This window comes from Panthera leo, chromosome E2, assembly GCF_018350215.1.
Source record: "Panthera leo isolate Ple1 chromosome E2, P.leo_Ple1_pat1.1, whole genome shotgun sequence".
Taxonomy (NCBI): Eukaryota; Metazoa; Chordata; class Mammalia; order Carnivora; family Felidae; genus Panthera; species Panthera leo.
Genome location: NC_056693.1, coordinates 50,548,936 through 50,572,120, shown reverse-complemented (window position 1 = coordinate 50,572,120; position 23,185 = coordinate 50,548,936). Strand labels below are relative to the sequence as shown.

Here is a 23,185-nt window from a genome sequence, read left to right as displayed (position 1 = left end):
ATAATGTGCCTCAGTAACATTGCATAAATACCCGTGTGCTTGAACATGTATTATGTGCCTTGTTTAAACTCTTCCATTTGAGACATGGATGGTGTTTAAGCATTCGCTCTGAGAAGTGGAGTGGCCTGGGAGTACCTTCACCCAGACCCAAAAATGGTAGAAACTGCGACATACATTTAGGACCCACTGTCACTGGTGGCTGAAATGAAATGTGTTGGCTTTGTGAATTTCTCCAGCGAGCACCTTCATGGATCACGTGAACGGCTTCCCAAATGGTGATTCCTAGTGTCTTCATCTATGGGCAGCAGTTAACAAATGACTGCTTCCATGTTGCTTCAAATTCTAAATGTCATTAATCAACTTGTAACTAACAAGGGCTTTCTTTTTTTTTCTTTTTTTTTTTAATGTTTTTTATTTATTTTTGAGACAGAGACAGAGCATGAGCAGGGGAGGAGCAGAGAGAGAGAAGGAGACACAGAATCCAAAGCAGGCTCCAGGCACTGAGCTGTCAGCACAGAGCCTGACGCGGGGCTCGAACTCACGGACTGTGAGATCATGACCTGAGCTGCAGTCAGACACTTAACTGACTGAGCCACCCAGGTGCCCCAAGAAGAGCTTTCAGTTGGTGGTCTCGTCCTGATGACATGTTCTACAATAAATGTGAAAAGTGTCAAGCTGGCTTTTTGTTATCCAGAGACTGACTTTTCTATATTTTTTTCTATGCACAATATTTGCTTACCCACAATTTTCCTATAAACCATCAGACTGAACTCTGTCTTTCAAATTAAAGAACAATAAGGGGAAAATAAGGTAGAAGTTAGCTAAGATCATTGGGTGTCATAGGTTCATGTATGTACAAGTTTATGAGACAGTAGGTCAGTCAGCGGCTTTCTGAGTTTCCGGAATTGTCCGTTAGCCTAGCTAAATTTTCATTACCAAGGAGAGTAAGAAACCATATTTTATGCTACTCTGAAATAGCAGAAAACCTTTGAAATCTGAGTTAACATAGAATCTGTCTGCATCCTATGTATTTACTCAGGTCCCTGCTGTTGAGACTTTTCAGTGTTTTCTTTTTACATAAATTATTAATAAGTTCTGCATATTCGGAGACAATATCAATGTAAGTAAATTTAAAGGAGTTTTCTACACCTCTTAATATTTTAACTATTTCAATACCCACTTTTCTGTATTCTATTTCCATTAAGAGGCAGGAATTAGTTTCCTTTTGTATCACAAAAACTAATTTCTTAGATAGATATGGACAGACACAGACATAGTCATAGCTACAGATATGGATAGGCATTCGTGTATACCCTCAGAATTAAGTATACTTAATTTGAGTCATTTTTTTAAAAGTCGAAACTGTTGAGGTTTTTATTGCTGTTAGGGTAGCTTTGAAAGCCACCCTCTTTGTGATAGTTGTTCCTCTGATTCCTCTGCAGGGGATGAAAATGTCAAGACTTGAGAAGGACTCGTCTCCTCTGTTCGCTTCAGGATGTCTTAATGATTACCATGTGATTACAGATACACTGTTTTCTTTTACTTCTTGAAAGACATGGGGAGATTAAAGCAAACAGACAACTGACATCAAATTGCTAAATTAAAGGTAAAAGTTGGCACTTTTACATAAATAGTATTTTTTGTAACATTACATTTGAATTCTTTAAGAAAAAGCTGCGTTTTCAAAATGTGTCCTTGCGGTGCCTGGCTGGCTCAGTCAGCAGAACATGTGACTCTTGATCTCAGGGTCATGAGTTTGAGCCCCACTTGAGCATGGGGCCTACTTAAACGTGTCCTTAAATTGTATACTTTCATGCCATTGGACATTTTTTTCCAATACATCAAGAATGTCATTCATACAAAGCCTTATATTATCTTTAATCATAAAATACAACTAGGTTTATTGAATATGAATACATTCTGTAACTTGATGCGTTATAAAATGCTATGCCCTGCTTGTTTGGAAAAAAAATCTCCTTTTCAGTGTGAGTTTGGCTTATGAATATTGTAACAGTTCTGTTCACATTCAGTGAACTGAGACAAACTTCCTTCTAGTATTTGGAGTCTCTTTCCATGAATTTGTCTTATGAGAATGCATATTCAATGGTTGACTATCTCTGAAGAAAAACTATGGAAATCTCATAACTTTTGTGGGTACTCTGGGCTTTGTTTTTATTTTTCAGTATATACCAGGCAAAAATTTCCGTGGGTTTACTTTTCAAAGAGAGGTTAAAGAGATGTCACAAGCAGAGTAGATGGTGCTGTCGTTTTCCTCACCAGGACGGTTTTGTTTTGGTAGATAACATACATAATAATTATCTTCCTCAATTAACAGCCCATTCAGAATATCATCACCACTTAGGTTATATACCAATTTGCGTTCTGAATGTTTTAAAGATTTTTTCTAGAACATACTAGAAGTCTTTTACAGTCACTGAATAAATCGTGTTATTTTGTTAAACATCTGAATTTAGGAACTGTAAATCCGGGAATATTCAAATGGTCGAAAAGTATTCTTAAGTCTAGGGTCAGTGACAGTAAGAACTTTTGTTGTGCGTGGAGAAATCTTTTCCTACCTCTTTTTTGTGCTTGATAGTAATGACAAACGTCTGCTAAGTATAAAATCAGCAAAAAAAGGAGTTAGTAGCCAATTAACAGGGTTTTACTGGAGCAAAATATTTCTGGTTTAGGTAAAGATGTAAAAAGTAAAATGGGATCTGGGCTGAAGCCTGGGGAGATAGACTCTATCAAGTGTGTGTTCTGAGCTGTGGGCAACTGATATTCCCATCACGTGGGCCCGGAAGTTTGCCTGCTGGAGTACCCCCGTACCCACTGCACCTCCCTCAGAGCCTCCATTTCTGTGACTGCAGCCCTCGTAGCAGGAACAAATCAACAGGCTTCAGGGACATTCAGATGCCCTCCTAAGACCATACCCTGTGAACTCCGGATTCCTGCTAAATGAAAACAGGAGTACACAGTAGGATTGTCTTCAATTCTGTGCATCTCTCGCAGGAGGAAGCTCCCGTGAACTCTGGGCTGGACGTCGTCCAGAAGGGGATCTACCTTGCTGTGACAGGCCTTGAGTCATCCGCTCCTCTGGCCGGGCCCGTCATTCTGGGTATGATAACTTTAACATTTTAGCTAAAGCCTCTTCTTCACAGGTGATTTAGGGGGGTAGACTTTTTTTTATACAGACATATTGAAGAACTCTCCGATTGTGTTGATTAAGTACTTAGACTCCAGAGGCAAATTGCCAAGGTTAAAAATAAGGTGGTAAAGCGTACCACCATGGTGCTTTGGTTTAGTTTCCTAGTAAATAGATCAGGAACGAAGAGGACAGTGATAGTGGTAATAACAGTATAACCTACTTCTTGGGTTGTTTCAGACATTCCCTGACATTATGTAAGGTATTCAGGAACATGGCAAACAGAACATTAGCTGCTACAATACTCCATGTAAAAATAACTTTATTTGGACAAAGCAACCAACAGTCCTACTACTGTATTTTTATAGCCCCTCTGAACTAGAGGTCCAGTCATCGGAGATCCCAGAGGTTAAAGGTTGGGGCCTCAGACAAGTAAGGGTTTGTCCTCAAGCTCCTTTCTAACCACTACACCAAGAGGCACCAACACAGGGTGGGGTGGGGGTCCAAGAGCTCAGAGGAGGCACCCGGTCCAGCCTGTTGACCCAGGGGTTGCGGGGAAGCACCCGGTAGCCTCTGCTTCCTGGGTTGGCGTATTCAGTTGCGCTCTCAAATTACCACAGACTTAAAATGATATAAATGTATTGTCTTCGGACTGTGGAGGTCAGAAATCTGAAATGGGTCTCATTGAACACAAAGTCATCATGTGACCGGGACTGTGTTCCCTTTGGAGGCTCTAGGGAGGAATCTGTTTCCTTTTCCCGGTTACAGACCACCCCGATTCTTGGGCTCGTGACCCTTTGCTTCATCTTCAAAGCCAGCAAGAGTAGGTAGGGCCCCTTCTCACATCACACCACATTACCCTTACCTACTCTCAGCCTCCACCTTCCACTTTAAGGACCCTGTTACTACACTGTGTCCACCTGTGTAATCCAGAATAACCTCATTATAAAGTCGGCTTGTTAGCAACCCTAATGCTGTCTGCAACTTAAACTCCCCTTTGACATGAAAGGTAATAGATCCACAGGACCGTAGGACACGGTCGTCGTTGGGGATTCTTCATTCTGCTTGCCACTGAAGGCTAACTATCACACTGAGGAATGAAATGGAAGAGGAAGAAAGAAATACATCAGTGGAGATTGAAAATGTTCTTTAATATTCAAGGGTACAGAAAGGAAACGTAGCACACACTCTCAAACACACACAGAGGAACTCTACAAAGCAAGGTCTTCCAAGATCAGTGGCTTAAATTTTCTCTCAAAAGTTAGTATTCTCAAAACGCTGCCTTGTTTCTTTTTGTGAGAGAAATGCACACAGGGTACAATAAAAGCAGCTGATCACCAGATTGTTTGCAGAATGAATGGAAATCGAGGGATGATTTCATCTTGGCACAGATTTTATTCACATTTTATTAGCATTAACCCGCACGCCTTTGTCCTTGTACTGTCCATCATTTTTATCAGAAAAAAAGCCCTCAGCTTCCCGGTCATCAATGAAGTCAATCTAAGCAGGATAAAAAAGAGAAAATAATAAGGGGGAAAAAGGCATTTTTGGTTATATTTGAGCTGACCGTACTTCTGGTTTTGCTTGAATATAAAATGAAAAGGTAAAAACAGTGTGTAATTCTGGTTTTAAAACAAATCAGGCAGGACATGAAGCAGGTGAGATCCTACTTCATAGATCTGCCACAATTCCTGATTCTAGTCCCGGTTCTTAAATTGTCATTTATATTTGGTGTGCATCTTTTCCAGACACTTCTCATGCATGCTCATGGACACATTTAACACGATGAAAATACATGATTTTCTACAGCAGGGTGTATGTATATACCCTATTGGGTCTGAGGTGACAAGTGTTTGATTGGAAGACATCTACGTCTTATGATATTTAATGTATCTTTCCAGGAAGAGATGTCTTTGGGCTATTTGAGAATCTCTTTTGTGTACCTCTGTTATCTGAGTAGAGCTTTAAAGCTTTCTATACGAGAACCAGACCTTGCCCTGAGACCGATTCTTAGGGCATTGTATTTTTCTTCTTCTCCCTCCTTTTGTTTTTATCGACGGTCTCTTCTTAAAGTGAATTATTGAACTACAGGCATGGAGTAGGCATGAACTAACCACACTCCTTCCTTTTGGAAACACAACATCCTTGCGTACATTGTTTCCTTGATGGGCTCTCCACTCCAGTCGTCTTAACCGGTCTCATATTCTCCATGTTTTTTGCAGTCCTGCCGGTAACATTCTTAGGCTGTTATTCCTATGACAGAACAGGTTTTCAGGAAAGTCTGTTGATGCTTTATCTTTAGTAATCTGTGGAATTTCTGCATCTGTACCCATGTACCACAGAGCTATCCCCAGTGGGGAGGACCCCGTATGAATTCTGGGCCTGACACAGCGGCCACAGCCTAGTTTTCCAACCTCCTGTAGATAATTAACCTCTTTGGGCCACTATTTCCGTATCCATAAAAGGGGCCCATAGAAGGGAGAGGAGGTTTTCAAACTCTGTTTTGAGCCCTGCATGAAATAAAAGTAGGGGCAGCCCTAGAATGAAGGTTGGGGTGGGGAAGGGATAAGAGGAAGCTTGCCTACTTTAGTTTGTTCAGATTTAATAGACAAAATTAATGTTGTCTTGAGCATAATAAAGGATTTGATCCTTAAAGAAAATACTGAATATGGGGCACCTGGGTGGTTCAGTTGGTTGAGCATCTGACTTTCGCTCAGATCCTGATCTCATGGCTCGTGAATTTGAGCCCCGTGTCGGGCTCTGTGCTGACAGCTCAGAGCCTGGAGCCTGGCTTCGGATTCTGTGTCTCTGTCTTGCTCTCTCTGCCCCTCCCCCACTCACTCTGTCTCTGTCTCTGTCTCTGTCTCTGTCTCTGTCTCTCTCTCTCTCTCTCAATAAATACATAAACAAAAATAGTGAGCACTAAAACACACTAGACTAATCTCTACATCAACATCTCTGGGAAGATACTGTAGAATCCTGTTTTGTGGACTAAATATGAAATATCTGTGCAATTTGCCTAAAATTAAATTAAGCCAAATCCTAATTTATTATTTACTTCCATTACAAAAACATGGAAGAATGTATGTGAGGCTCTGCATTTCAGTAGGCCCCACTGCTTTTCATCTGCTATTTGCATTATCAAAAAGCCAATACATTTGAAAGCATTTTATAACTGAGCACATTTTCATCACCGTAAAATTTTTATCTCTTGAAGGAACTCAGTGTTCTTTTTTTCTATCAACTCTTTGCCAACCCAGTCTACTTTCCCAAACATGATTAATTTCTCCCAGTCATGGACATCTACTGGCTCCAAACTCCCACAGCTAAATTTATATATTTATTTTGCAATTACCTTTAGTTGTACTAGACTAGAGATGGTAGAGGAAAAATCATAGGTTAATTTCCAAGCATACAAGTAGCTGTATCTTTTGGCTATGCGTGTGTGCGTGTGCGTGTGTGTGTGTGTGTGTGCGTGCGCGCGTGTGTATGTGCGTTCGTTGCCTTGCTGAGGCTATGGTTTGGGAAGTTAATTAATCCCCATGCATCTCTTTTTTTTTTCCAGAATCTCTAAAATGCTTCTATGAGAGGTAAATGTTACAGCTTACGTGTTAATCCCTCATCACAGTGTCTAGCACATAGTAAACTGAAATTGGGTGATATCTCTGAATTATATACCTTCTCTGTCTGCCCAAGCAAGTGCCTTCCAGGACCAAATTAAAAATATACGTACAAGGTGTATTATCACTATTGAAAGAGAATAAGTTAGAACTATTTAGGTATTTCTACTTCCTATATTTTCAATGAATTTTTTAAAAAATTTTGTGAACATGTACAATCTCATTGTTAAATCATAGAATATGTAATCCAAACAAAATAACATCCATCTGAAGAAGACCATGAAAGCAGATAATACAGTATGTTTGGAATACTGAAGCAGAGAGAACAAATACAGAGTAATAGGAGCCAAAACACTTGTCTGGCACCCAGAGCAGACCTTGGTACATTGATAGAATCCATCTTTTTAGATACACTGAATTATCTTATTATGGTGGCTGTCCAGAGTGTGTGCTGAGAATAATATCACCCAGAAATGCATAAGGGATGAGTCCTATTTATAACCCCGTTGTCATGTAATGTTATGAAGAGGGGCTCAAATATACATAAGGAGGATCAGTGAGTTTATTTCCTCTAAATAAAAGTAATAAAGCATAAAAGTAACAAATAGTAAACTAAAAGATGTTCATACAATGGAAACATCTTTAGGAGAATATTCCTAAAATAAATAGTATGATGAAGGAAGAAAACCAAAAAATAAATGAGATATTGAGCTTGTTTTTTCAATCTGTGACTTCAAAGAATAATTTTCACCAAAACAGAATAATTATGAAGCAGTGAAGACTCAGTAAAATACATATTAATCAAATACAGAATTTGAATGTGCATATAAATTTATAAGCAGTGTGGAATGAACTTATTTAATATTCAGAGATACAAAGTAAATTCCTAAATATTGCAGTTTTATTTAATTTTCCTCAAGTCCTGAAAACAATTCTTTTAAAATATACTCTGATTTAAATAAATTCAGAGTATAATTTCCTTTAAAGATGCATTTTTACAGCACATTTATCTAGTCACTAGATGCTATACTAGGAAAGCATGAAAACAGCCAGTAAAACTCAAGTAAAATAAATCATATACTCATTTTCAAATATAGCATCCCAGAATATTAGAATGAAAAGCATTTTTAGGGACGAACTGATTGTCTTCCTCAGCCTTGCTTCGATTTTTTATCTTCGTGCTAATATTTTCCCTTTAACCATTTGTATGTTTATCTTCTACGTGAGATGTATATTCTCATAAGATCTTTAAAAAAAAATTTTTAATGTTTATTTTTGACAGAAAGACAGAACATGAGTGGGGGAGGGGCAGAGAGAGGGAGGCACAGAAACTCAGGCAGGCTCCAGGCTCTGAGCTGTCAGCCCAGATCCCGACGTGGGGCTTGAACTCACGGACCACAAGATCATGGCCTAAGCTGAAGTCGGACACTTAACTGAGCCACCTAAGCACCCCTAAATCTTTTTATATGTAAGAAAAGGTATGTCTAGAAATCCCTTGAGATTCATTTTATAACAGGATAATATATAGATAAATTACTTTAATGTCTTCTATCCTTCTTTTGCATATAAAAATTAGAAAGATGAACTCACTCAGCCAGGCACATAGTTAGACAATAAGAAATTAGGAGAAACCCCAAAGGCCGGGGCATCTTTTTTGCAGTTTGTCTCCTGTTTATTTGTACATTTCAGTCAGCAGGAAACTGCAGTTCATTCACTATACAGAGAATCTTTTCATCTATAAGGTCACAAATAACATATAAAAGTATGCTTTCATACAGAGTGTATTACAATATATGCATAAGCTCACGTGCATGAAAAGATGTAATTTTCAATGAAAAATGCATGCAAAGATTATTATATTGGAATCCGTTTTGGCTAAATACAGGAAGACACATGTTAGGTAAGGCTGCCACAAACTTAGGAAAATAGAATAAACATTGTAAGTTATGGCCATTGCATTTGAATCAGTACTGAAATGAGTATTCTAACCTATAGTGAAAAATGAATGGAGCTTCCCGTGATGATTTTCCCCAAAGTGTGTTCTTTGGACCATGAGTCTTAGAGCTGGTTCACAGTAAGTGTTTTAGTGGAAAGGGGTACTTTGGCCAAATACGTTTATAAACTCTTTGGTTGGACAACATTATCCACTTTCCACTGTTGTGTAAGAGTTCAGGTGCTTCAGGGTACACAAGTGCCCAGTGCATGTCCCAGAGGGAAGGTAGACAGCAATTCTCTGTTCCATTTGACCATGGGACTGTTCTGTCACTGAGGATCTCACAAGAGCTGTGTTGCTTGGAAGATGTGTGTAAACTGTTTGACATTATGTTGTCCACACATGTCATTTATTACATGTTATGTGCGATCCGTGCATTTAATTCCATAAGGCTTTAGTGGACGTATTTCATACACGTGTAGAAGTATAAATATATATAATGGAATGTATATGTGTATATAGTTAAGTACAGTTTCTAGACGGAACCTTTATTTTCCTCTCTGGGAACAAATCCTTTGAGTCCAGACTCACCTGAACAATAAAAGTTTAACTTCAACTTGCCCTGTGTATAGGGTAGACATTTCGTAAGGATGAATCAGATCGTAAATGACAGTAAAACATTGCAGGTTATGTCAGGGACTCCTTTTTTATCACTCTGTTTCCTACAAGGTGAAGATTTGTAGGCGTATTAAAGGCAAGTCAGTTGATTACGTGTACTTTGAGGTCTTGATTCACACATCTCAAAAAAACCAGAATATTATTTTTCAGCATTGTTTCCTATAGGAAGGTCTGTTTGAAAACGAGCGTTCACCTTTAAGGCTGCCGTGCACGTCTTAAAACACTGTAGAAGAGGAGCAGATCTGTGGAGAAAGTATTTTAATGAGCCAACTTCTAGGGAGGAGCAAAGTCGGGCAAACTGTCAAAAACGGGCCGCTAAGCTCACTGGGTGGTGTTCTCCAAATGCAAGTCATTCTATATTTCGCTCCTCTGCAAATAATTTAACACCACTGTTCTTGTTTACCTACAGTGATCACCATTTAAAATGTAGCTGAGTAGTTTTTCTTCTTTCCCAGGCTACACTTGGTGAAATTGATCCAACCAGCAGGCTGTGTGTGTGATGACACATACAGGAGTCCGAGATCGCACACCTACCAATTAAACAGCTTATTTATGGTCAATATATTTGCCACCCATCCCTGTAGTGGCATATTGTATCTTCTGTAATTCACACTGTATCACAGACTATTCGTGCGAGCTAATTATAATAAAACTTTGAGGTTACTTAAGAGGTGATTTTTTAAATTACTGTTATAGCTGTACACGCACTAGATTCAGATAAAAAAAGACTATTTCGGGGTGTCAATTATAGTAGCCCCCAGTCACGCATGGCTATTTCAGTTTAAATTAAATAAAATCAAATGCTGCTAAATAGCTTCCTAGCTTGGTCGTAATCTTTCTTTATTCTTTGTAATTTTTTTTAATTAATCAGGAGAGAGAGAAGTGCAAGTGGGGAAGAGGTAAAGAGAGAGGGAGAGAGAGAATCCCAAGCGGGCTCCACGCAGTCAGTGCAGAGCCCGACGCGGGGCTTGATCCCACGTCCCGTGAGATCATGACCCGAGCCAAAATCAAGAGTTGGTCACTCAATCAGCTGAGCCACGCAGAACCCCAGGTAGTTATCTTTCAATATGCAATAACCACATGTAGCTTTGGACTATTCTACTGGACAGAGTAGATACAGGACATTTATATCATCACAGAAAGTTCTTTCAACAGCCCCATAGATCCTCTTGTTCCTAGATGAGATCCCAAAGTATATGAAGGTAAAATTCTATGTCCAAAGACATCAGGGACTTGTTCAAGTTCGTATTACTTAAATTACTAAATTTAAATGGAATCTGGCTGTGTTTGTAACGGTGTGAGCATACATACTCCTGAATGTTGTTATAAAGTGATTATCAGTAGTCTTAAAATTGGATTTAGATATGTGATTTTTAAAATGTTTCTGAGGGGCTCCTGGCTGGCTCAGTCAGTAGAGCATGTGACTCTCGATCTTGGAGTTATGAGTTTAAGTCCCACATCGGGTGTAGATATTACTAAAAAAATCTTTTTTAAATAAAAACAAAACTTTCTAAAATGCATTGGAATATAATTTCCATAATACCTCCATGTTAAGTGCAGATTTCCATGAATTAAAAAAATGTGCATACTAATTAATATAAGCACCAACACCTCCAGATAGGGAATTTCACCTCAAGAGGTTCTTTTGGGACCCTGCCCAGTCAAACCTACACCAAGGGCCAGCCTCAGGCAACCAGTAACCTCCTCTCTGTCAGGATAGATTACACTTCTCTTTTCTGGAGTTCAAGTCATACACATATATTTAGTGTACTTTTTCCTGTTTGTTTAAATTCTGTATGCTTGCTAAACTCACTTTTTTTTAGTAGTTACTTTTTTCATGTAGATTCTTTAGGAGTTTCTACATAGATGACCAGGCTGGTTTTTTGTTGTTGTTGTTGTTGTTGTTTTTAACATTTATTTATTTTTGAGACAGAGAGCGAGCATGAACAGGGGAGGGTCAGAGAGAGGGAGACACAGAATCCGAAGCAGGCTCTAGGCCCTGAGCTGTCAGCACAGAGCCCGACGCGGGGCTTGAACTCGGGGACTGCGAGATCATGACCTGAACTGAAGTCGGACGCCCCACCGACTGAGCCACCCAGGCGCCCCAATGACCAGGCTATTTGTAAAGACAGTTCCAGATCTTCATTTCCAGCAGTGTGCCTTTTATTTCTTTAACCATATTTCTTTGGCTAGGAGCTCCAGCACAACAGTGAAAGGAACTGTAAGAGTGAACATTTTGGGGCACCTGGGTAGCTCAGTCGGTTGAGTGTCTGCCTCTAGATTTCAGCTCGGTTCATGATCCCAGGGGTGTGGGATCGAGCCCTTCATTGGGGTAGGCACTGGGCAAGGAGCCTGCTTAAGTGTCTCTCTCTTTCCTCCTCGGCCCCTCCCCCCTCCCACTTGCTTGCTTGCGCACACTCTCTTAAAAAAAAAAATAGAGTAAACATTTTGTTTTTAAAAATTTTTTTTTAACATTTATTTATTTTTGAGACAGAGAGAGACAGAGCATGAACGGGGGAGGGGCAGAGAGAGAGGGAGACACAGAATCGGAAGCAGGCTCCAGGCTCCGAGCCATCAGCCCAGAGCCTGACGCAGGGCTCGAACTCACGGACCGCGAGACACAGAATCGGAAGCAGGCTCCAGGCTCTGAGCCATCAGCCCAGAGCCTGACGCGGGGCTCGAACTCACGGACCGCGAGATCGTGACCTGAGCTGAAGTCGGACGCTTAACCGACTGAGCCACCCAGGCGCCCCTTTTTTGTATTGTTCCTGAAGGTAGAGGGAAATATCCAGTCTTTCATCACTACGCACGAAGTTGTCTGTAGGCTGCCTGCCCATCACAGGGGGATTTTACTTTCTGCAATTGTGGGAGCTGGTGAAGCAGTCTCTAAGGCTGTTTGTGTTGGACGCTTGAGGTTGAAGTCAACATGTCAGGCAGTTAAAGAAGGAAGAAGAGTGAAGAGTGGGCTCATCGTGGACAAGGTGGGACCCACGAACATGAGCTGGAAACTGAGGGTGGACAGGAACCTGTGTATGCTTGCAGCGTCCTCAGCTCCGACCACGTAAGTGTCGTGCAGGGGAAGCCGGTGCCCTTGCATGATGGAGCTCAGTGGGCAGCTGGCCTGAAAGCCCAAGACACCGCGAGGACCCAGGGGGAGGAGGAGCGACAGCGGGTCTCTTTGCTGTTCCATGAAGAGGACGATTCGGATGGGCGAAAGCACTGCTTTGACTGCATCCCACAGATTTGGGCAAGTTGTGTTTTCATGTTCATTTAGTTCAAAATATGTTTAACTTTCTCTTGGGATCTCTTCTTTGACCTGCGTGGTACAAGTGTCTTTTTCAGTCTCCCAATTAAGGGGATTTTTCAGCTCTCCTTCTGGTACTGATTTCTAGTTAAATTCCATCGTGGTCAGAGAGCCGACATTGTATGGTTTCTCTTCTTTCAAATTTGTTAGGATGTGTTATGGCCCAGAATGTGGTCTCCCTGGGTGAATGTTCCCTGGGAGCTTCCGTAACTGCTGTTGTTGGACGAAGCGGTCTGCAGACAATATTACATCCAGTGTCTGATGTGTTGAATTCAGTATGTCCTTACTACCTTTTTTGCCTGCTGAATCTTGCCACTTCTCATAGACGAATGTTAAACTCATAGAGGAAGCGTCCAACTTTGACAACGGATCTCTTTTCTCCTTGCTTTTCTATCAGTTTTAGCTTCCTGTAGTTTGATGCTGTGTTAGGGATGCCCTCCTAATGACAAATAATCCTATTTTTTCTCCCTATCCTTTGCATTATTGCTGCCATTCATTTCATTTGTACATAAGTAACTACAAACACATAAACATACATAATCACATAGGTTGTTGCTGTGATTTTAAACAGTTATCTGTTAGATTAATTCAGAATAAGAGAAGGAAACGTTTTTATTTTGGCTTCACATGTTACTTCTCTGATGCTCTTTCTTTATGTGCATCTGAGGTTTTTTTTTAATGTTTATTTTTGAGAGAGAAAGAGAGAGAGAGAGAGAGACAGAGTGAAAGCAGGGGAGGGGCAGAGAGAGAGGGAGACACAGAATCTGAAGAGGGCTCCGGGCTCTGAGCTGTCAGCACAGAGCCTGACACAGCACTCGACCTCATGAACCGTGAGATCATCACCTGACCTGAAGTCGAACACTTAACTGACTGAGCCACCCAGACACCCCTGCATCTGAGTTTCTGACCTATATCATTTTACTAATCTCTTAAGAACTTTTAACATGCTGTACATTACATCCCCATGACTTTTTCTTTTATAACTAGAAGTTTGTACCTCTTAATCCCCTTCACCTTCATCTGCCACCAGCATCTCTCCTCTGGTAACTATAGTTTGTTTCCTATATCTGTGAGTCTGTTTCGGTTTTGTTCATTCATCTGTTCTGTTTTTCAGTTTCCACGTGTAATTGAAATCAGACATTATTTGTCTTCCTGTGTTTGACTTATTTCACCCAGTATAATACCCTCTCGTTCCATCCATGTTGTCACACATGGTAAGATTTCATTCCATCGTGTGTGTGTGTGTGTGTGTGTGTGTGTGTGTGTGTGTGTGTGTGTGTGTTTGTATACCACATCTTTAACCATTCATCTATGGATGGACACTTACATTGCTTCCGTATCTTGACTGTTGTAAATAAATGCTGCAGTGAACATAGGGGTGCATGTATCTCTTTGAACTGGTGTTTTCATTTTCTGCAGATAAATACCCAAGAAGTGGAATTTCTGGTTCACATAGTAGTTCTCTTTTTAACTTTTTAAAGGAACCTCCATACCATTTTCCATAGTGACTACACTAATGCACATTCCCACCAACAGTGTACAAGGATTCCCTTTTCTCCACATCCTGGCTGCACTTGTTATTTTGTTGTTGTTTTTTTTTTTATAATAGCTAATCTGAAAGATAGGAGATGATAGCTCACTGTAGTTTTGATTTGTATTTCCCTGATGATGAGTGATGTTGAGCATCATGTCATGTGTCTGTTGGCCATCTGATGTCTTCTTTGGAAAAAATGTCTTCAAGTCTTTTGTCCATTTATTAATTGGGTTGATATATACATATGTGTGTGTGTGTGTGTATATATATGTATATATGTATATATGTATGTATATATATATATATATATATATACACATACATATATATATATAATAAGCTCTACAAGTTCTTTATGTATTTAGGATATATGATTTGAAAATATCTTCTTCCATTCATAGGTTGCCTTTTCGTTTTCTTCATGGTTTCCTTCCCTGTGCAAAAAGTTTTTGGTTTCGTCTAATCTCATTTATTTTAGCCTTTGTTGCCCTTGCCTGAGAAGGGTGATCCAAAAACAAAAATAAGAAATTGCTAAGATTAATGTCAAAGAGTCCACTGCCTATGGTTTCTTCTAGGAATTTTATAGTTTTAGGTCTTACATACAAGTCTTTAATCCATTTTGAATTCATTTTTGTATACAGTATAATATAGTGGTTCAGTTTTCCCAGCACCATTTATTGAAGAGATGGTCTTTTCCCCACTGTATATTCTTGCCTCCTTTGTCATAGATTAATTGACCATATAATCACAGATTTATCTCTGGGCTCTCTATCCTCTGATCTGTGTGTCTGTTTCTGTGCCATTACCATAATTTTTTGATTAGTACAACTTTGTAGCATAGTTTGAAATCAGAGCGCATGATACCTCCAGCTTTGTTCTGCTTTCTCAAGTTTGCTTTGGCTCTTCAGGATGTTTTGTGGCTCCATGCAAACTTCAGCATTCTCTGTTCTAGTTCTGTAAAAAATGTCACTGATATTTTGACAAGGACTGCATTGAATATGTGTATTGCTTTGGGTAGTATGGACATTTCAACAGTATTCTTCCAATTCACGAACATGGTATATCTTTCTAGTTGGGCCAGGTTCAGTTTCTTTTATCAGTGTCTCAGACTTTTGAGAGTACAGGTCTTTCACCTCCTTGATTAAATTTATTCCTAGGTATTTTATTCTGTTTGATGTAAATGTAAATGGGATTGTTTTGTTAATTTCTCATTCTGATAACTTATTTTTAGTGTAGAGAAGTGCAACCAATTTCTGTATGTTATTTTTGTATCCTGTGACTCTACTGAATTCATTTATTCTAATAGTTTTTTGGTGGAGTCTTAAGAATTATTTATATATATAGTACCATGTCATCTGCAAATAGTGACAGTTTTACTTCTTTTCCAATTTTAATGCCTTTCATTTTTCTTTCTTAATTGCCGTGGCTAGGATTTCCAATATTATATTGAATAAAAGTGGTGAGAGTAGGCATCCTTGTCTTGTTCCTGATCTTAGATGAAAATCTTTCAACTTTACACCATTAAGTATGATGTTAACTGTGGATATGTCCTGTATGTTCTTTACTATATTGAGATACCTTCCCTCAATACTCACTTTGTGAGAATTTAATACTTCTTGCAAAGCAAATCTACTGGCAAAACATTTGCTCAATTTTTGCTTGTGTGAGAAAGTATTTCTCTTTAAATGCTGAAGGATAATTTCACAGGGTAAAGAATTCTAGATTGGTGACATTTTCCCTCTCTCCACACTTTAAATAGTTCACTTCCTTCTCCTCTTGCTTGCATCGTTTCTGAGAATCAGATCTAATCCTCTGATCCTCTCTAGATAAGGTATTTTTATCCTCTAGGCTTTTTTTAAGGTTTTTCTTTATCTTTGATTTTCTGAAGTTTGGATAAGGTATGCCTAAATGTAACTTTTTGTTTTATATTTACTTGTTTTATATTTATACTGTTTTACATTTATTTCACCAAGCTGCCTAGATTGGTAGTTTGAGGTCCAACATTAATATTTGGAAATTCTCATGCATTATTGGTTCAAATATTTCTTCTGTTACTTTTTTCTGGTATTCCCCATATGCAAGTATCACATCTTTGGTAGTTGCCCTAGGGTTCTTGCATATTCTGTGGCATGGGTTTTTTTGGGGTTTCTTTTGTTTGTTTGTTTGTTTTCTTTTTTAGTTTTGGAAGAATCTTTCGAAATGTCCTCAAGTTCAGAGAGTCTTTCCTCAATTGTGTCCTTTCTGTGACAGTGTTATTGATCTCTCATATTTTTAATTGATTCTGAAAATTTCCATCACTATTTCCATCACTACTTACATTACACATCTATTCTTGTATAATCTCTTTTCATTAACAGAGTTGTTTTGAATTCCTGCTCTGCTAATTTTAACATCCCTGACACATGAGTCTGGTTCTCATGCTTGTTCTATTTCTTCAAACTGAGATTTTGACCTTTTAGTACTCTCAGATTTTTTCTTGGCATTGGCACATGATGTACGAGGTAAAAGGAACCTAGCTCTGGTTGCAGCAAAAGTTTCTGCTTGTGGGTTTCACTCTGATAAGTTGTGATTCTCTGTTTCCATCTATGTCTCCAAATTTGGTGCATCAGTTTGCCCAGCGACCTTATCTCTGGCAGATCTGAGATGATTTGTTGATTTGTTCAGTTATTTTCCTTATTGTTAATATAAAGTAATGACATTCACGCTCCTTACATGTAAGACTAGAATATGGAACTCATTGCAAGACATGAAAGGAAAACAAAAACAAACTTCTTTAACTCTGGATAACACTTTCTACGTTTTCTTCAAATATCCCATCCAAACCAACATGTAGGGTTTTTGGTTTTGTTTTGTTTTGTTTTGTTTGTCGTAAACAAAACTTCAGTTAAGATGTTAACCCCACCACAAAGGCACACAGTTCTGTTAAGGTGAATATTGCTATTGGTGGGAAGAAATGGATGCAGGTAGCTTCTTAAAAAACTGTTATTTGCCACTAGGACCATAAATAAGAAAGACAAAAGTCCACAGTGGCCCCAACCATAAATATCCTAAAAACGTAACTATGAATCCAAGTTGTTGGGATAAATATTGAACTCGTCTTCCTATAAGAACATTTCTTGACTAAACTTTTCAGTTGAGGAACTGTTACATGCAGTCATAAAAATAGTGAAATTTAAACAGTATTTAAAATTTAAATAATATTTAATGGTATGTAATGAAATATATGACCTCCATTTTTACGAGTTTATTAGGATGCCTTTTTTTAACTTAGCCTTTAATGATAATAGGATATAAAGCACAATTCTCAAAATTTTATTCAACTCATCAATGAGGGAACCATCAAGACTTTAAGAGCTCACTTAACAACGGAGAAAGAAGGAGATTGGTTAGTCAAGAAAAAAATGTCTAAATATGTCTAAGATTGCTAAATTATGTATAAGATTGGCTGTCTAAAGGCCAATAAATTATATTATCAATATTTTCTGGTTAACCTCTAACTTTATTGAGCTCTAAACTACCTGCACATTTATCAGTTGTGGATTGTGAGTCAAATACACTGTGACCACAAAGTTACACCTCCAGGAGTATCAGATCAGAATCCAGCAGGATTTTAATAAAATGTTCTAATGTCAGAAGTAAGCACTACTTTGCCTCTTTCTAGATGCGGCTCCATAGGTCAACTTGTCTTCTACACCAAGATGCCTTTTGGGTTCAGAGGGATGAAGTGAAAACTCCCAGCCCCTGCACATCCCTGCTGGAGCTTTATGTACAATATACAACCCAGACAGACCAGGTGTAGCATGCTAAAAAATAAGGTAAGAAATCAGTATACAGCAGCCCCAGAAGACCACCATTTATCTTCAAGGTAGTAAATTCCATCAGTGTGTTTAAAGGAGGATGAAAGAGAGTTGCAGACTCCATGTTAACCCTTTCTCACCCACATATATGTAATATTTCTATAAATTGTCCACCATTTGGTTTTGGTGGTGGCAATTGATACAATTTTTTTAAAGGGCGAAATCATAACTTTCATGCAAATGTGAAAAAAAACCCACATGCCATAGATTTTATATAACTCAATTAGGAGGCCAGCAAGATGTTCCATTGGTTCAAAGGAGAATTCAAACAATTTACCCATATATAGGCAATCGGGAATGTGGAAATGAATTTATGTGTAAATGCTAAACTTGTCATCACTTACAGGACAATAATCTATTGCATTACACAAAATTAAATTCATTAAATTATTCTGGAAAAATGATAACTTACAGAACTTTAGTTTCTTAGCACCTGTAGATTAGAAAATAGCTCAAAAACAATGAATTAGAAGATGGAGAGGATGAGCTGGACAGAAACCCAGTAATCTTTGGTGTGGGTGTGTGTGCATTTCAAATGTGTCATTTTTTCCTGACAGTGGACACTTTTATCAGGTGTTTACCCAGAAGTGGATTTGCTAAATCAGGGGTATTCGTATGCTTAGGGTTGGTGGCTAGTGCCACATACTTGTTGTCAAGTGATTATGTCAACTTATACACTCATCAATGAGGTAGAATTCTTTACATGCCCTTGAAAAAGAGGAAGTTCTGAACCTCCGTTCGTATCCACAAAGGGTGAATCTTGAAATAGTCACCTTTGTAGATCTCACGTATCCTAAATTTTTAGAGCCGTCATCTGTGGTCTAATACAGAATTGTTCTGTTTTTTGCCTCTGGTTCCAGGCAAAGACTTTGTAAAACCCTTGGAATTAGAGTGACAGGTGTGTATCTATTATGCTAATGAGGGCACTCATGGCCAAGCCCTAGTTAGCTTCAGGATGGAGGCTGGTCCCCAAAGAGACCAACCCCTGCTTAGAGCATGGTAACTTTGGGCTACCTTGACTCCTGGGAGGAGGGGTGGGGGGGGGGGCTTGGAGATTGAGTTCAATCTCATGTCCAGTGATTTAATAAATCATGACTACCTAATGAAGCCCCACTAAAAATTCCACACACAGAACTCAGTGAAGCTTTCCGCTTTGTGAATACCTGGCTGGTATCTAGAGTTATCGCGTATACTAAGTGTATGCCGCTTCTTTGTTGAATGAGTAAATACACTGATTCTACCTGCGTCTTACATCCAGCTCTCGCGTAAATCGTTCCGGAAGTGTAAATTCTCTGAGCACCGGCCAGTCTAGGTATGGCTTGATGTTCTGTCTGTGCAGACAGACTCTAGAAGGTTATGACTAAGCAGCGGGAACACTGTGTAGGAAGGCTATAAATCATCCCAGCAAATGACACCCGTTAGCACAATAATTTTCAATTCAAAGCAGGTCAAGACAAATTGACCATCCAACTTATGTCCAGACAGTGGGCCCTGGCCTCTCTAATATGATTAAGAGGAGGCCATTGTGTCTCATTATCTCACAATATGAATAGGATTCTAGTCTATAATTCATAAATGCTTAATTTGTGAGGCTAAATTCCACAGACAAAATATTTAAATATTCATCTCTAGGGAATTAGATTAGCACAAGAGGCAAAAAAAAAAAAAAAAAAAAAAATCTAAAGCTGACATTAGGCATTCACCAATAAACATTCACAAACACCACAATGTCCTCCAATATCAGAATGACACCTTAGCCTTCATTTCCTAGGAGTGTTTAATTTTGGATAAAAAGTGTTATGTTGGACTTTGGATATCCAGCTTCGACATTTTGATTTAATCTTTGTTCACAGTGCAGAGTTAAGTTTTGATCAATGGAGCAAGAAGAAATGGATGCCACAGGAGAAAGGATCTAACGCTCTCCCGGTGAATTGCGAAAGGTAGAGCAAAGAGAGAACCTTGACCTTCACTGTGTGTGGCTACCAGACTTTCTCTAGGTTCAAAGTTTTACTGGAAACTTTTTTTTTTAACTCCTAGGCTTACATTTACTATTTATGTCTCCCATGCAGAGTATGCTTTAAAAAAATTTTTTTAATCAGAAATTTCATTTTCAGGCAGGTACACAATTTGTGAATGACTAAAGAGATCTGACTGTATCATGGAAACCTCATTGTTGACTTCTGGCCAATTATGAGTAACTTCAGTATCGAATTCAGAAAAGAATGGTCTCTTGCTCTTGCCAAAGCAAAAGCTGCAGCAACATTAATGGGAGACAGACTCTTTTCTAGGCTATTTACAACAGGGGACAGGACAACACTCAACTCAGTGTCACTGAGCTCAACTTCACTGAAGTTGAATGAGGGCAGAAAAGAGTTCGTAAGTGGTGGCCTGAGAGGCAGAACCCAACTCCTCTGTGTTTGCTAATTGGATTTACCCAAAGGAAAAATAAATTCTGTAGTACCGTTGGGACAGGAAGTAGTTTTACAACCAGGAGCAAGGCACACATCAACATTAGGCTCCTATCTTTTCACAGAGACTGGGGCGTGCTGGGGGGCTTGGGGGGGGGGTCTATCTCCCTCGATGTTTACATTCAAAAAGATGGGATACAAAACTGGCAAGATGCTTTTTAAAAGATTTATCATCTCAAAGAGGCAGGAAAAAATATTGACAAGCTTCCTTACATAAATGTTCTAGAAAGGAACATCAGGTGCCTTTGTAAAAAGTTTGATGGAGCCGAGGGTAATGTGAAGGCCATCTTGGTCGATGTATTTAAATGTGTTTAAAAGTACTGAAGCAGTTGGGGCCCCTGGTGCCTCAGTCAGTTAAGCATCTGACTCCTGATCTCAGCTCAGGTTCTTGATCTCAGGGTTGTGAGTTCGAGCCTTGCATTGGGCTCTTAGCTCAGTGTGAAGCCTGCTTAACAACACCAACAAAATTGCTGAAGCAGTCTACCTGCCAGAGTTGTATAGGAAAATAGAACCAATAAGATGGACGTACCTTCCACTAGATATAAAGAGTTGGGTTTAAAGGGATGGGCTCATGTTATCTTGGGGGCTGGCAAGTCTGAAATTTGCAGGCAGGCTGGTGACCCAGGGACGAGTTGATGCTGCAGTTTGAGTATGAAAAGCGATCTACTTTTTACAGAATCCCCTCTTCCTTGGGAGACCTCAGTCTTTTTCTCTTAAGGCCTTCAACTGATTGGATGAGGCCCACCGACATCATGGAGAATAATCTGCTTTACTCAAATTATTCTGAATTAAATGTTAATCTCATGTAAAACATACCTTCCAAGCTGCATCTAAACTGATGTCTAACCATCTATCTGGGTACCATGACATCACCAAGTTGACACATAACATTAATCCTCACAGGCTGTAAGCCCAGTATATAGAAAAACCCTCCAAAGGGCTAGATGGAATTGTGAGAATGTGTTTATCTGTAGAGTAGGTGTCTGAGGAATATTCCTGTGCCGCTATTATTGAATAAATCAGCTATTTAATGGGGGGAAATTCAGGTGACTTGACAGAGACTCCCTTCTTGTGAGTTTTTATAGTTTCAGAGAAGCAGAGACCATCATAATTTTTCTTTTCTGGATAACGAAGCTTGCTTTGAAATACATGAATATCAGAAAAGTGCCCTCAGGCAAAGAAGATGCAGCTTTTTTAAAAAAGGATCCAATTTGGGAATGAGGAACAGTGCTTCCATGGCCACACAGGTAAGGAGATTCTGACCTTCTGATGATAAGAGAATAGTATTTCTGTAACTGCAGGGGACCCAGCACACAATCTGAGAAGTAAAGAGATTTGCAATTTACATTTTCACTGTGATATGGAAAAAAAAAAAAAAAAGATGTGGGAATACAGCTTTTCGTAGAGTTAGTCTGCACACCTACAACCCGTGCTAAAAATTAGATGTAGGTAGCCTTAAAAATGAGGGCTTTGGATATTGTGTAGGGCTCGGTACTTTGGGAGAGTAGCAGATAGAACAAAATAGAAGGGTGCATTCAAGCACTAAATAGAGATGTTAAGAAAAGCTTGCAGCAGGTGAAATTATTATTCACCCGATGTGGTGCTATCTCTCAGATCACTGGATACACCTTAAAATGCAAATTGCTCTTTTCTAGATATTGGCGATTTTTTCTCTCATACACGGGCCTGAAGATCATTTTCTACCCATGGCCTTGTTTTTCAACTTCCAAAAATCTGTAGAAAGATGAAGGTACCCTAATCTGTTCCCATGGGGTTTCTCCTTCTCTTGTAGTTTTCATCATCCTATCCTGTTCAGCTCTCAAGAATCTGCTAATGAAAATTTCTAGCACGAAGGAAATTAAACCACTCTAAGACACAGATTTATGGAGACGTATTTGTTAGCTATTTAATCACATCTCAAAGATCAGCAGTCTGCATAATGACATTGAATTGTGCTCATTTCCAGAGCCCATATTCTAGGTTCCTTTTTCCTATTCCACCTTTTTTTTTTTTTTTTTTTTTTTTTTTTTGACACTGAAGAGTAGCAGACTCTGCCACTTTGGTTAAGGATTATTTTGAGCTGAAGGCAACTGAGAAGCAGAGACAAGAAACATATGTAAAGATGTCTCCTCTCCCTTCTCAACCAGGAAGGACAGATGTGAATCAAGGGAGACAACTCTAGACCGCAGTCAGCTCAGAGATGGCACCAGGGGGACCTCATAAACATTACTAGCTAGCCCTTAGCTTCCTCCCTTTCCCTGCCCTAGAAACCCAAAGTCCTTTTCCTTTGTCTTGTCGCTTTACTAAAAAGTTACGGTTCTTTCATTCTGATGCTATATCAACCCAAGCTCTAGCTACCCCTTTGAGTCCCTGATTACCGAGTATGGGCAGGTGTAGGGGAGACACGTGTTGACAACCTTCTGTTGTTCCCTTGTCTTTTGCAGAGCCCCAGCCAGACAACCTAGGACCACAGAGGAAAAATTGGTAAGTTTCAGTATTTCAGGGGAGGAGAAATACCTTCCTTGTGTATTACAATCTTCTTCTTCCCGTACTCACTTAGAATGCAAATTATTTCCTTCTTGGAGTTCATAAAAATGCCCAGTTGACCTTATTTCCTAGATTCTACAAACCTTATCAGTGGCATGA

At 39.2% G+C, this 23,185-nt stretch overlaps 1 long non-coding RNA gene across 1 annotated transcript; it reads left to right on the top strand.

Moving 5' to 3' along the window:
* Positions 1-1,453: 1,453 nt before the first annotated feature.
* LOC122208984 lies at positions 1,454-23,024 on the top strand. Its single transcript, XR_006197385.1, has 6 exons — positions 1,454-1,606; positions 3,013-3,118; positions 17,876-18,029; positions 19,925-20,011; positions 21,674-21,786; positions 22,984-23,024. It is a non-coding gene; the product is annotated as an uncharacterized LOC122208984 (long non-coding RNA).
* Positions 23,025-23,185: the final 161 nt, after the last annotated feature.